A 15,644-nucleotide genomic window follows, 5' to 3' on the forward strand; every position below is an offset into this window, starting at 1 on the left:
CTTTTGTTTTCTGTGGACTGTCTCAAACTCAGACTAACCCAGATGTATTTCTACACATCCATGATTATTGTTGGTAGCAATAGTGGGATATTAACCTTTAGAAAATATTTTAAGATTTATATTTCACATTAGCTGACATTTCTACCACGCTGTCAGTATTTTCCACTGTTGTCTCCATCCCTTCAGGTATCCAGGCAGTTCTGCTCATTATTTCAAAGGAGGATGTGATTCAGTGGAGACCAGGGGAGGAAGGGTCAGCAGGTTAAACCTAAGACCTCGGGGAAGGATGAGCACTTTGAGGAAAAACAAAATCTTTGGGAAGGAGACTATTATAAAGGATAATAAGGGAAGAAGTCTTCTCTGGGGACTGGGAGAGGTTTCTCCTGTACAGGTTTCCCCTGTAAAGAGACCAGAAAGGAGAAGACAGATGTTTCCTTCCTATTAATAACTAGGAGTCAATCAGAGACAATCAGAACTGGGTGACAGGGAGTCCTGGGTGGCTCAGTGGTTGAGCGTCTGCCTTTGGCTCAGGTCATGATCCTGGGGTCCTGGGGTCGAGTCCTACATCAGGGTCCCCGCAGGGAGCTTGCTTCTCCCTCTGTCTATGTCTCTGCCTCTCTTTCTCTGTTTCTCATAAATAAATAAATAAAATCTTAAAAAAAAAAAAAAAAAGGACTGGGTGACAGATGATAAGAGCTGATTGAGCCCAGGGACAGGAAGACCGCAGAGAGGGACTTCAGTGAAAGGAAGAGATCTTTGCGCAGCCTCACAGGAAAATCCCCACACCTCCAAGTTGGTACAGAGGCAGCGGGGAGAGTCATGGGGTATAAAGGTGCCAGTTGGACCGAAAGGGTATTTCACTGGCAACTTGTGTGGGTCAACAGATGAGGACACAAGGACACGCCAGCAGAAAGCTCTTGAAGCCAGGTGCCATCCACCCTCACCAAACCCACACCTTGGTCCCCTGTGAAGCCCCAGAATTTACATTCCTTCCGTAGAAAAGAAGCACAACAGTGACTGAGATTGGGTTTCTAAGCTTGAAATGGACATGAAATTTAGTGGTAGAAAATAAACTATGCTTTAGTACATCTGAATTATGAACAAGGTTTGTGCCACCTGTGGTGTTATTCATCCCTAGCCTATTGTGTAGATGTTAGAATGATTAAACACATGGCAGTAGATTTTACCATCTCAAAGCATTTCTATGAACTTGTTAAAAATGTGATCTTCCTTCATAGTGTATGAGGTAGACAGGAAGGGCATTATGCTCCTATCACTGAGGAGGATGCTGGGAAATAGGGTGAGCAAGACTAAGGCACACATTTGGCATCATAGAGCTGACCGTCGATCCCTTCAACCCATCCCACCACCATCCTTTTCCACCACCACTACTGTTCTCCTTCCCTAGAACCATAGGAAGTTTCCAGTCTTCTTTAGCATGATTTTTATTACAATCTCTTAAAGCAAATTAAATTGTGTATTTAAAAGAAAATCAAAGCGATGGGACAAGGATTTGCTTTGTTTTCAAAATTTACCCATCTAATCCCATCATTCTTATATATTGTCACATTGGAGTGTGCTCCAATTTTTGAGTGCAAAACCCACCTCTTATTAACCTTTGCTGTGTTTTGCATGGAGTCAAATCAGGAAGTCATCCCTGATTGGTTCATCCATTAGAGATTTGTTAGGGCAGCATCAGCTGAAAATACCCTGAAGGCTGGGGCTGGGAAGATTTTGGAGATCAGCTGCTCAACAACCCCCTACATGAGTGATAAGAAATGTAGTGAATATTCAAGGTCATCTAACCAGATAGGGGCACAACGAGTAATAGTAAAGCCTGGTTTCCTTATTCTCTCTATACTGTGCTGACAATTGGCTTGAGCAAAAATAAATTCAAACTTCGATGAATTTAGCCATGTCCCCTAAACTCCATTTATATATATATATATATATATATATATATATATATATATATATATATATATATATAAAGCCCTCAAACCACCCCTCCCCCAAATTTTTAGTACATCATGTTCTCCTTACTTGAGATGCTTTAACAATTTCTTCTACAGAGAAAAAAGAAGTCACAATAAATTTCTCATATTGAAAATGTCAAGTTCCTGTTTGTTAAATGATGATGTCAGGGACTACAAAATATGAATTTCTGGTTGGGTATAAACTCTACAAAGACTTGGATTCCAATATCTACTGAGATAAGAATGATAACCAGGAAGTTGCATTGCGTGAGTTGTTTTGAAATAGTTGTTATGACTGTCATTGTTTAGAGCAAGGCTGTATATGGGCATGTCTGAAAGAGAGATTGCGATTGCTGATATCTGTCCTCATATTTGTCACTGTCACCCAACTCCAAAGCGGATATTGCCAAGGGGTCTCATTCTCACACAAGAGACTGCGACTGACAGTGGAAAGGACAAGGCACCAATATTTGTTGAGTATCTAATATGTCTAAAGACTGTGCTAGGAGCATTCTGTAGGAAACTGGCTGGCCTGCCATGGCTTGAACACATGGTGACAAACTCGCAGGTCGTTCGCTGATCTATCCATTCAACAAATAGTCTAGAAGGATGCACTGGGCTCCTGGGTATTATCCTAGGTGCTGGGGATACAGCAATGAGCAAATGAGGCAAACTTCTCGCATTTCCAGAGCCTTCATTCCAGCGGGGGTGTGGGGTAGGGAAGACAATAAAAAGTAAGCAAATAAATGAACAAGTTAACGACTTTCTTTCTATGCTGCACTAAGCACTTAATTGTACCATATCATTTAATTATCAGAACAAGCCATGTGGGTACTACTATTCATTTAATATTACAAATGAGTAAAATGAAGGAGAGAGGGGATAAATAACTCTTCCCAAGCTCTCACAGCCTAGGAGTGACAGATGAAACACTGACCAGGAAATCTCATTCCAGGGCTCATGTGCTCAACCACTGCACTCTACAACTTTATAAAAACCACCTACTAAATGCTAGGACTGATCTCCCAAGCTGGTAGGGGAAACAGCCGACCTACTTAGCCAAGTTTCAATAGGCACACACAGGATGGACAACAAACACATCCAGAATCGGGGTGTCTAAAAAGGTTTTCTGGAGAAGTTGAGGCATCTCAGTAATTGAAGGAAATAGCTGTGAAATTATTTGAATTCTTTGTAAAAGATGATTCATGAGTTTGAGTTTGACTTAACATTTGCTTCTAGTTTCCTTTTTAGCAAATATTTATGGAGGGCCCCCACGTACCTAGTGCTGTTTTAGATGATGAGTGGGCTTCTAAAGAAATACTGCATGTAATTCAGTCCCTGTCCTTAACATGTTTGTCTTTTTTTTCCCCCTCCTCTTGGCAAAAATATACCAAGTTGTCTTTTTCCCCCCCCTCCTCTTGGCAAAAATATACCAAGCATCATGAAAATAAGTCTCCACTTCTATGTAATAAAGCATCAGGGCAGGAAGAAAACCATGTTGAGTGGGGTTGTCATGGAGAGGGGGTCCTTAGATGAACTTGGAAGGATTAGGCAACCAGGCTGTGGAAAGACACCACAATTGTGACTTATTTTTGGTAATCACAGTAATCTCTGTTTCTTCATGGTGAGACAGACTCAAATGTTAGTTGTACTTTGTACCAGAAAAATTAAGCAGTGCCTATAAAACCACGCACACATGAGGACAACTAATCTTCCTATGTAACCATTTCTTCCTCAAGTGACTTTTTATATAATGAGCTGTTCTGAGAAAACCGGGGGCAGGAGCCAGCTTCAGAAAACAGGAAATAAACTCTCTGCGGTGTGAAAATGACATCACCTGCTGCTCTGGGCCTTGGAATCGGGGTGGGCCTAGACAGCAGGAGCACTCCCTTGGGTGTTGACAGAAGCTTATCATGAGCACTCTTGAAAGAGCTTGGAAAATGAGTTAATCGTGGGGGGAAGTTAGTTTGAAGAGTCACCATGGAGCAGATTAGAAATTTGGTAAGGGTTCTTAAACACTTGTGGCCTTTCTGAGAATAATGTCTTTTGAGTAAAAAAATACCCACATGCACTTATACACACACGTACACTTATATGTGTATTCAAATTATTTAATCATTAAAAACAAACAAACCATGATCCATTGATAAAACTGGTCTCTCAATCTCCTGAAGCATTAAATGAGTTGGGAACTCTGTCCCTCCCTGCCTTCTTTCGCTGGCTGTGGGCACCTGCCTTGCTGCCGGGTCCCACGCGGGGCCTCCGTGGGCCTGCCCCCCGGGGGAAATGAGAAATGCAAAACAAGGGTGGCAGTGGCCGCAGAGCAGCAAGTAGAAGAGTTGTCCTTTGTAACGTGCATCGCCTCCTCCGTGCTACACACGGCCTTATCTTCCAGCCTACACCAAGGGTGATCCCCTAGAATTAGGCCCGGGGTCACCATCGTGGCTCCAATAAAATTAATGAAATGACTAATTCGATGCAGAATATTATGCTACCGTTACAGTCCACCAAGGATTTAAAAACGTGATGGTCTCTGCTTAGGGAGCTTATAGCCTAAAGGAAATACAAACAGACCTCAATTTCCTTTTTTTCTCACTTGAGTGAATATATCTTACACCCTCTGTCAAATCAGAAAGGCTCTGGCAGGGAGAATCAGCTCCTTTTCATATGTATGCAGGACGAAATCTAAGGGGTGAGAGCAGTGAGCTCTCCAGACTCACTGGCCCGAAGGCTGGATGAGCCCCCCCCCACCCCCCCCCCCCCGCCCCCTGACCAGAAACAGATTCAGATCAGGGAATGTCCAGTCCTCTCGTCCCCGGTCCTGGAGCCAAAGCATGGACTACCCACCTGAGCACTGAAGAAAGTCATCTTCAAGAGATGGAAAATTAATGGTGGCAAAACCTCTAAAAAGACATTTTATTTTGCTTACCCAATTTAGTATTCTAGCCGTTGTGAAATGGGGGTACCTCGCACCTGCTGTAAAGCTGCGATGCTGCGTACCTGGGAGGGGCTCTGCGCCCCCCCCCCAAGAAGAGCCACATGTCATGGATACAAATATAAACCCGAATGCTCTTCTCAGAGGGCAGTCCTCTCATTTCAGTAAGAATCGAGAGACGTGGTGTTTTCATGTGACTAACCCAGAGTGAGGGTGTGCCGGTTGTAAATCAGAGAATCAGAACATTTCTGAGAATAAACACTGATGATACCTCCAAGTGTGGTTTTTGTAGGTTTTTTTTTTTTCAGTGAAAATTCAGAGGTGTTTGTTTTTAAGAATCTGTTCAGCTGTGTTCTGTGGGTGCCTGCCTTTCTTGATCTGCTCTCTGGGAGATACTCCCTTTCCTCTCATTCACGGCTGTGTGGGTTTTTTCCCACACCGACCGATTCTCTGGCACCAGCTGAGTGTCCTACAATTCAAGTCGTTTCTGACACTATCTACCTGCAGTTAGTGTGGATCCCATAGGTGAAGGGCCCAGACTCACTTGAGACACCAACCATAAGTCCCAGACTGTCACCTGTATTTCTGACCAACTGGTTACAGATGGAGGGTCCCACAATCTACAAATAGAGGTTCTCACAATCTTCTCCTTGGAGAACTCAGGAAAACACTTCCTTACATTTACCTATTTATTACACAGTATAATAAAGGATACAGTTGAAAAAGCCAGATAAAGAGATATAGAAGGTGAGGTGTGGAAGAGTCTCAAGTGCAAGGGCTTCTGTCCCATGGAGTTGGGGTAGACCATCCTCCCAGCATGTGAATATACTCAGCAACTCAGAAGTTCTCAGAAAAGCTCACTTCTTTGGAAGCTTCATCACAAAGGCATAATCAATCTTAACTCAATCTCTGGCTTCCTCCCCTTTCTGGAGAATAGGGGTGAGGCTGAAAGTTTCAAGCTTCAACCATGATTTGGTCTTTCTGGTGGCCCCCATCCAGGGGCTCACCAAGTGTCACCTCATCGGAACAAAAGAAATCCAAAGGAGTCAGGAGTTCTGTGTCAGGAACTGGGGTCAAAGACCAAATATTAGCAGGAATCAGGGGCAGAGACAAAATATATCATTTGTAATGTCTCACACCTATTAATGTCAGTCTCCTGTAGTTGAAGGCCAAGAGCACATGGCATAGTCAAGGATTGGCACTAAATACATACACACTAAAGAAGTGGGCAAGGCCAATCCTCATACATCCTTTAGTCATCTTGCTGGTGACAAGGTAAGGCTGGGTGACCATGTGGGTGTCACATGGAAAAACCTTCCAGAAAGCAAAGGACCCTCAGAATCAACTTCCAGAACTTGCATTATTTTCTAAGACCCTTTGAGCTGGTCCTCTCCCACCTGGAGTGTGATTTGGGGTTATCTTACTTGGTGCTTGGGCTTTAGCTTCTGCTTTGATTTGTGATCCATCTTCTCCCAGCACTATGCATTTTTCTCCTCTCCCAAAGTCCCTTGATTAGCTAAGGTCAGCTCTTAGTGTCTGTTTTATTTTATTTTATTTTATTTTATTTTATTTTATTTTATTTTATTATTTTATATCTATTCATGAGAGAAAGAGAGAGAGAGAGAGAGAGAGGCAGAGACACAGGCAGAGGGAGAAGCAGGCTCCATGCAGAGAGCCTGATGTGGGACTCGATCCTGGGTCTCCAAGATCTCGCCTTGAACTGAAGGTGGCACTAAATCACTGAGCCACCGGGGCTGCCCTTAGTGTCTGCTTTTGTGTCTCAGCTACACACTTGGCTCCTTCTCACTTTTTTACTCTGAAAACCTTCAATTTTGTAATTCTGGGGGGAAAATGCAATAACTGGGATGGAGAGCCTGTTGTAGCCTTTTTAGCACCTCCCAGACACCTGCTATGGGGGTGGCACAGGTTGTGGCTTTTACCTTTGGGCTCCTGGCAGCAGCATCTTTCATGAAACTGGGTACTCCAGGTGGTGTCAACTTTTTGGGTTCCAGTATGGAAAGGAAGCAAAAAACAGAACAAAATGTACACCAAGAAAAGTACTTTGGAAAAATTGTTGAAAATATCTGGGGGATCCCTGGGTGGCTCAGAGGTTTGGCGCTTGCCTTTGGCCCAGGGTATGATCCTGGAGACCCAGGATCGAGTCCCACATTGGGCTCCCTGCATGGAGCCTGCTTCTTCCTCTGCCTGTGTCTCTGCCTCTCTTCTCTCTCTGTGTCTATCATGAATAAATAAATAAAAATCTTTAAAAAAAAAAGGACAAAAGAAAATATCTGAGTTCTGTGACAGGGTATGTGATACAAATTGTTTGATTATCATAAAGGCTCAATGTGACCAGAAATATGTACGACTAATATCTGGCCATTATTGAAACTTAAAGGTCCTTTTGATGAAAAAAAAAAAAACAAACAAACCAAACATCCTTAGTATCTTGTCATTGCATCTGAAAATTCACATTTTCTTATCCAGAAGGCCTCTGCTCGAATACAACCATATTTCTGGGAAGCACACACACAAATTAATCACCATTCATGTATTTGATGAGGTAAGCGGCGCTAGACGAACAGGCTCTGATAAAAGTCAAACACAGATAAGGAATGTTTGAAACCCAGAGGGAGCTGAGCTGTTTTAGAGCTGTCTTGTCAGCTGTGATAGACACTAGCTATCTGTGGCTGCTTAAACATAAATTCAAACTTAAATTAATTGAAATAAAATCAACAATTCAGTTTCTCAGTCACACCAGCCACATTTCAAGTGCTAAGTAGCTGCGTGCGGTCACCACACTGGACAGTGCGCATAGAGAACATTTCTGTTATTGCTGCATGTTTTATCAGACGACTCTGGTCTAGAGTCGAAGAGACTCAGGGGAGAGGGCATGTCTATATGGACTGCTTCTATGTTGTGCTTAGAATCCAGAGAACAACAAAGAAAATACTGGCAAACAGGTTGGGGAGGGATAAGACTCCAGTGGAGAAATGAGATCATACAACATGGGGAGGGGGTGGCAGGGAAACCAAAGGCAAATATTGCCCACTTTATGATTCTGTGGGGAGTCTTTTGATTATGTATCCTACTAGGGAAAAGCAGAATTTTCCCGCAACTCACCCCTGGGTTCAAATTCCAGCTCTGTTAAATACTAGTAGAGTAGCTATGGGGAAGTTCTTTTTTTTAATAATTTATCCGTGAGAGACACAGAGAGAGGCAGAGACACAGGCAGAGGGAGAAGCAGGCTCCCTGTGGGTGAACCTGATGTGAGACTTGATCCCGGGACCCTGAGATCACGACCTGAGCCAATGGCAGACGCTCAACCACTGAGCCACCCAGGTGCCCCTAGGGGTAAATTCTTAATCTCTCCTCATCTGTAAAATAGAAACGATAGTTCCTACCCTGCACCATCATCAAGAAAATTAAAGGTAAGATGTGTGAATCTATCCGGTCCGTTGTAGGTGCTCGATAAATTGGAGCTAGCACATCCTAGAGCCTATTTGCTTGCCTTGGACCACTGACCCTGCCTCACACATCTTTGTATCTGTCTCAGTGTCCAGCACATAGTGGGCACCCATAAATAGTTGTTGAGTTTAATTGAACTGGAGTACTTCTGGGGTGTCTGGGTGGCTTAGTCGGTTAAGTGACCAGACTCTTGATTTTGGCTCAGGTCATGACCTCAGGGTTATGGGATCAAGTTCTCCACTGGGCTCACCGTGGGTGTGGAGTCTGCTTACTATCCTCTCTCTCTCTCCCTCCCCCCATTCTCTCTCAACAACAAAACAAAAAACCGGGAATACTTCCTATCTCTCTTGCTTTCACTACGGGAATGAAAGGTGCCATACAAACTCTGATGTTATTGGTATTGCAAGAATAATTAATATGAAATAGGATCAGAACACAACAATACCTTGGAAGCTAATCCTTTTAAGTTAATGGAATCGAAATATTATGGTTCATGAAACAGCACTTAAATGGTGCTGCTTGGACAGTTATTGCCTGTTACTTGTATTTGTTGAATTTTTAGAATTGTGCCCTTCACAGAATTGCTTGAGGGCACAAGTAAAAGGATTAATCCATTAATTATCATAACTGAATCATTACACAGCAACAGTAATTAACAAAGCTTAAGCTAATATATTTTTTAAAAATCTTTTTCAAGAGTAGCTTCAGTGTTCCTCTGCTGGGAAAGTTGGCTAAAAGACAAGCTGATTGGTAGAAATGGGGATGTGAAAAGAGAATCATGTGAATTCATCTCATCCATCCCACTGACTTTGTATTGAAACCAGCATGGACAGATGACCCATCATTGTAAAGCTTTTTATAAGACATTTTATAATCTTTGATAGGCCTGCACTTGAGGTGATATTTTTCTTTATGGATATCTACGAAGACTATTAATCTGTTTCTAGGCACTAAAAAGCAGCATCTTCCTCATCTGTCACATAAAACATTTGAATCTTTCAGATCAGAAGTTTTTAACTTGGCTCTAGGGAGACCAGAACCACTACGGGTCTTGGAGGACAGGGAGAAGGATAGAATGTGTGAGTAGACGAAAGTCGGGACACCCTCTTCTCAACCCCGACCCTCCCTTCCTAACCTTGATTAAGCAAGCGGAGCCCAAATTTATGTATTTAATTAGTCTGCTTTAATTGGGTTTGAAGAAAAGTCTCCAACAATTTAAAAATAATTATTTTGAAAATCACCTAATTAAATAATTCTAAATTTTCTGTTCACTTAAGTCCTGTAGTTCCTGACTCTCAATGCCAGATTCTACTCCCACATATTCTGATTTAATGAATTTGCTGGGGACTCTGACATTTAAAAAAATTTCCCCAGAGGAATTTAACTTGCAGCCAGGGCTGAGAACCACTTTCTAGTTTAACTGCATCGATCTCTTTTTTAGTAGAAATGAGTAGGGGCTCTGTCTCTTTCTCTTTTTTTTTTTCCTTTCTGCCAGAGAATAGAGTTTTGCTCAGGAAAATTAATGCTTATGGAGACTATTTTATTCTTTCTTCCCATATTCCTAACATAAATCAACATTCCCACCTTGACACCCAGCAAGAATAACTGCTGTGACTTGGACCATTCCACTTCACCAGTTAACTCCACTGATTTATACCTGTTTTCGAGAAGAGGTGTGTTTCATTCCATTACGATGGTCTATTTTGGTACATCTGTAAGTGCCCATATATAAATGCTAGTGTTGAGCTTGCTAAAACAGTGTTAGGGTGTATTTTGCCTTACATGTGTACTTTTTTATGGCAAAACTGAACCCATTATTGTGCCTTGCACACATTAGTTTCACACGGAGTGATTATTATCACAATAGGAACCCAGGCGTTATTCCACTTAACTGTGACAATGTGTGTAAACATCCATACTACTACTAGATGCTGGGTGCTCTGAGTTGGGTCTTTGCCATCACTGTAGGACCAAGATCGAGTTGACATGGTCAGTATTCCAGGGGCTTTTTCTTACCACTTTCTAGTTGAATGGATACAAATTTAGTAAATGGGTACCAGGTGAATTCGAGAACCTGGTACAATCTTCTGTTCTGAACAGGAGATATACTGCATTGGAATGAATGACTCAGACAGAATGAGGTCCTTCCTTCCTTCCTTCCTTCCTTCCTTCCTTCCTTCCTTCCTGTCTCCTTCCCTCCTCCTCTTTCTCCTGCAGGCTCTTGAAAGTCACTTAATTCAAGGAGACACTTTTTCTGAACTCCCCTTATCTGCCTAAAGACAGATCTTCCAAAAAAGAGCTCAACTGTCCTAGATCTCCTCTTCCAGAGTTCAGTCAACCACAGAGGACTGACTCATCATAGGAGAGGAGAGGAAAGGTTGATGTCACACCCAGACAAACTTTGTCACAAAGTATTGCACCTCCCATCTCTTTTTCTAAGGGCCCATCCATCTTTTCTTGAGATCATTTACTCTCCCTAAACTTATCCCCTTCACTTTTTCCTATTAAGACAGTGTTAGTCCTGAATTCAAAGCCACCTCTTTGAGTTACCCATTTTCCCCTGGTGTCTCCCATGTGTACATAAGGCATACATGTTAATAAACTTCCATTTGTTTTTCTCTTGTTTAATTTGTCTTTATTACAGGGGTCTCAGCTAGGAACTCAGAAGTGTAGAGGGAAAATTACTTTTCCTCCCCTCTGTACCCAAGCCCCATTTCATCTTCACAGCAGCCACAGCATCAACTCGTATACCTACTACCCTGGTTTTCAGATTTTTTTTTGTTTTGGCCACTGGGAAGTACCTTTGCTTTTTAGTATTCTCAGATAAAAATTTATAAGGATGTTTACTTATGTTTATCCAGTGTTTGAAGGTGTTTGGTAGATGGAGGATTGCAGTTTATTCAGTCTATAATGTGGCTGAAACTAGCATCTAACCAGTTTTTCTAATCAAATATTTGTTGGACTGCTGAGACCTTATGACACCTGAGATCTCACTGACCAGGAAAAGTCCCAGGCAGGGAGTCACAACTATGAGACGCTGTGTGATTTCTACGCTTGGTGACCATATCATGATGAATGTGAGAAATCTCTCAACATCAGTCAAGGCACGGGCCCAGTGGGAAGATAGCCAGAGTAAAGTATTTCCAATGAATTTTCCTAGGGTCATTAGATCTCTCAGCTTCTCCTGGTTGTGATCCCAACATGCTTTTGTTCATGAGCACTATAACTTTTTACTCCTGGATTTCTTTTGTGCTTGCTCCATCTTGAGTACTTGTAGGCTGGATGTCTGCTCCTCAGATTAGCTTTTTCCATCTCTCGCTTCTCCCTCTGCCATATTTCAGGATTTTAGTTTATGACCTCTACTCTAGAGAAAGGATTTTAAAAATCTTGTCTCCTTCTTGGTGATATGGTTTGTTCCTTTTAATATATGGCTTTGACTCAGGAACATATAGCACAACTACTTTGGAGAACTATGGGATACCCTAGCGATCAATCCCGGGGACTTAATTTGCCTCAGTGCCTTCACGTCTTATGGTGGGGGCAGATCATGTGAAGAATTAAAGGATTTTGTCAAATATTCTAGTTTCTTGAATTAAGTCAGTGAAAGAAGGAGTTGAGGGTCATGACTCTACAGCTTTGCAAGAAGGAAACGTTACTATGTTGGAGTACAGATCCCAGTATCTGAGTATTTTAATAGAGCACTTCATTTTTAATTATTTTTTTAAAGGTTTTAGTTATTTATTCATGAGAGACACACAGAGAGAGGCAGAGACATAGGCAGAGGGAGAAGCAGGCTCCCTGTGGGGAGCCCAATGTGAGACTCATCCCAGGATCCCGGGTCATGACTTGAGTGGAAAGCAGACACTCAACCACTGAGCCACCCAGACGCCCTATTTTTAATTATTTTTAAATACTTCCTTTTTCCTGAGCTAAGAATGTTAAAACCTCAATTTCTAGGCTTTGAATTAAAGTCCCTTAACAAGCACAGCGGGTAGGAGGTGCTTGGTCCCTCACAAGGAGCTGCTCATCCATTCATTCTGAAACTGAATCAGCAAGTGGTGGCTCTGGAGAATAAGCTAGGGTCACCTATATAAGAGGTTGGTTAATTCAAGTATAAATCAAAGGGCAAAGAGACAGCAATTTGCTGCAAGTGCCCACGATGTTCCTAATGAAGAATACCTTTTTCCTTTTAGAAAGGCTTAAGCTCTTTGACTTTAAAGAAATCCTGCCAACATCAAGTCCTTAGGTGCATATTTCTGTGTAAACACGGTGGGACAGTTAGTGATAAAAAGAAAGGCAATTTCTTAGTTATGTTGAAAGAAAATTTTCCACAGCCAACTTACCGATCTAGTAGGCTTTTATTCAATGACTCCTGAATGGTTGACATCCATGTGGACAGAGAAAAGCTCTACAAAGCTGTAAAGGGCAAGGGACATTTGTAACCAAAGTGAGCAGGAGAAAGGAAGTTAAACTGGACATTCAACGTTTGGTTAAAACAAGGTTAAAGCTCTTCTATGGAGCAAAGGGAAATCTTAGAACTGGGTCAGATAACTTGTGCTGAGCAAGCAAGTGCTGATTGGTTGACCTAGGCCTTCCTTTTCTGGGAGAGCCTAACATAGAAACTTACTGAATTTTTGGTGTGCTGCAATGGGGCCTGAATGCCTCCATTTTGAGCCTCACTGGTTACTTTAACACAAAGGAAAGAACTTTTAGATATGGTGCTATATTCCTTATAGTCTTGAAAGGAAGCAAAATATGCCACCCGAAAACATGCCTCCTTGGCAGAAGGATTATGCTGAGATATAGACACAGAGAAGCTTTGAAAACAGATTTGAAGTCACTGTTTTGTAAGGAAAATTTATACTTATAAAGGATACTTCCATTTGTTTATTATTTATTTTTATTTTTTGTAAACCTCTATTTGTAAGAGTATCTCTCTCTTCCAGGAAGAGGAGCATGACCTAGATCACCAGAAGCTCTGATCAGTGGGGAAGGCACAGGCTTAAATTTGCATGATGACCTTACCCTGGTTCTGTGCTTTGATTGGTAACTTCCCATAACTGGCCTCCCTTTCCCCCAACATCCTTCTTTTGGACTTTTAGCTAAAAATGGTACTTAAGGTATGGCTTGGGCCATCTTGGAGAGTTGGCCAGTTTTCCTGGGTATCTCCTGTACATTTATAGGAGGTATGCATATTAACACATTTGTTTGTTTTTCTTTTGTTACTTTGTCTCTCATTATAAGGGGGTTCAGGCTAGAAGGGTAGAGGGAAAAATTTTTCTCCCCTGCAGGCTCAGTGTCAACCTTTCAAACTGCCTAACCCTTCAGAGATCAACACTCCTTTAAACCTATGACAGTAGGAACTTCCCAGTCCTTCTTTCTCAAATCTACTGCAAGCAAAACATCTTGTTGGTGCCTCTCACTTCATCACCCCTTTCCAGACAGACTGTCTCTAACCAAGTGCTCATGACTATAGGAGACCATATTTTCTGACCCTTGACCGTTGCACCTCCCTGGGCAAAGGAATGTCCCAGGACAAGCAGCTAAATTGTATTCATGGATGTGGTCTCATTTCTCCAGCAGAAACCTGTGGGTTTTCTCCCATTGTGAACTGAAATGAGTCAGAAGCCTTGTAGGACTTTTTATACCTCTTTTGAGAGACCAAATAGGCTCCTTCATATGCTTGCTGTTCACTGGGATCCTGGGCCTTTGCCTGCTTCCCTTTCTCTGTGAAGCTACCATGCTTTCTTTAATGATGGGATGATTCTGAGTAATCTTTCGGCATCAGGTGACCTTCACCTCCCTTAGGAATCTCTCTTGACTTCTTCTCTACTGCTATTGTCCACTTCACAGCCCCTGCCTGGGGCTTCCCATGCTACCTGTCATTCTAAATCATCTCCTTGAATGTCTGTCTCCTGCCTCAAGCTTGTGAGCTCCTAGAGGGTGAAAACTGTCTTAGCACAGTATTCGTTTCTGCTACTCAGCACCTGATACACAACACAACACAATTTTTTCGTGTACACTTTTTGATCAAGCATTACACAATGACATGAATCAAAAATCACACATCAACAGCTCAGCTAATTTTCTGATAGTGAACAGTGAACACATCCATGTAACCCGTGCTCAGATCAAAGAACAGAACATTCCCACGGCCCGAGAGGTACACCCTGCATGCTCCTCTGTTGCTACATTCCCTATAGGCTGACAGCTATGCTGACTTCTAACACCACACATTAGTTTTGCTTATTTTTAAACTTTATATAAATGGAAAAATACAGTTTGCATTCTTTTGCATTTGCTTCTTTCATAAAACATTATGTTTGGAAGATTCATTCAAGTATTTTTGTGTATATGCCTGTAGTTTGTTTTCCTGGCTCAATTGCATTCTACTGTGTAAATATCTCATTTTTATCCAATCCACTATGTTCCTATGCTGGGAACATAGGTCTCCAAACTGGGGCTACTATGAACATGGTTGCTATGAACATTCTTTCACATGCATGTGTTTTGGTGCATATGTACTTGCACTTCTAAGTGTTAAAAAGAAAACCACAGGCCACAAATGGAGTAATTTATGTTAAGGCCCCATGTCACCCAAATTTGGCATCTAACTGCAGTTTCAAACTCCTCAGTGATGTACCCTCGAATTAGCCAAACTAAAATTTCCTGGGGTGATCCCCGAGACACCCCTTCCCTCCTAGCGAGGTGACCTCACCCAAAACAATTGATTTCTTTTTCTTTTCTTTTCTTCTTTTTAAACAAGAAACAAAACCAAAAAACCAAAAACCAATGCATTCCTTGCTAAGAAATTCCTCCTCGGGGGATCCTGGGTGGCTCAGTGGTTTAGCATCTGCCTTTGGCCCAGAGTGTGATCCTGGAGTCCTGGGATCGAGTCCCACATCGGGCTCCCTGCATGGAGCCTGCTTCTCCCTCTGCCTGCTTCTCCGCCTCTCTCTCTCTCTCTGTCTCTCATGAATAAATAAATAAAATCTTAAGAAAAAAAAAAAAGAAATCCCTCCTCCTCCTTATTTATTTTTTTAAAAGATTTTATTTATTTATTCATGATAGTCACACACAGAGAGAGAGACAGAGAGAGAAGCAGGCTCCATGCAGGGAGCCCGACGTGGGATTCAATCCTGGGTCTCCAGGATCGTGCCCTGAGCCAAAGGCAGGCGCCAAACCGCTGCGCCACCCAGGGATCCCCTCCTCCTCCTTTTTAAAAAGCCCTCTCTCTGCCTTTAGAAACTTTTCCTTTTCTGCAG

This window comes from Vulpes vulpes, chromosome 1, assembly GCF_048418805.1.
Source record: "Vulpes vulpes isolate BD-2025 chromosome 1, VulVul3, whole genome shotgun sequence".
Classification (NCBI taxonomy): domain Eukaryota; kingdom Metazoa; phylum Chordata; class Mammalia; order Carnivora; family Canidae; genus Vulpes; species Vulpes vulpes.